Below are 322 nucleotides of genomic sequence, written 5' to 3'. Positions count from 1 at the left end.
AGACTTAAGCTAAGGACTAAAGCCCTAGACGTGGCAAACGCAACGTCTTCGAAATGGCCGCGTCTGGCGAGCTTTAGCAGCGAGGAAAGATAAGACCAGAGATATTAAGAAACGATAATTTTCACAATATTGGCTTCAGTCTAACTCACTCGACTCTAGGCAACACGAGGAGTTCTATGGATGCTTATTCAGCAGGAGAATCAGGTAAAATGAGCTTTCTTCCATGCTATGGTGTGCGCTAGTGTGAGGTCTTTTCTCATTTCAGGAGAGAGGAAGCTTTGGCAGTATTCAAAGTGATGTCTCTTGTGCCTGGGTTGCTGAG

The 322-nt window shown here is 45.3% G+C and overlaps 1 protein-coding gene across 1 annotated transcript in view; it reads left to right on the top strand.

Annotated features, from left to right (window-relative positions):
- Positions 1-121: 121 nt before the first annotated feature.
- Positions 122-322, top strand: part of LOC119591599 — an 11,340-nt gene continuing 11,139 nt past the window's right edge. The window contains exon 1 of the mRNA XM_037940359.1: positions 122-204. The gene's annotated coding sequence lies outside the window, so the exon portion shown is untranslated. The remainder of the gene's footprint in view (positions 205-322) is intronic.

This window comes from Penaeus monodon, chromosome 28 (genome assembly GCF_015228065.2).
Source record: "Penaeus monodon isolate SGIC_2016 chromosome 28, NSTDA_Pmon_1, whole genome shotgun sequence".
Classification (NCBI taxonomy): Eukaryota; Metazoa; Arthropoda; class Malacostraca; order Decapoda; family Penaeidae; genus Penaeus; species Penaeus monodon.
Note: the sequence above shows the minus strand (reverse complement) of the source record. Positions and strands in the feature narration are given on the sequence as shown.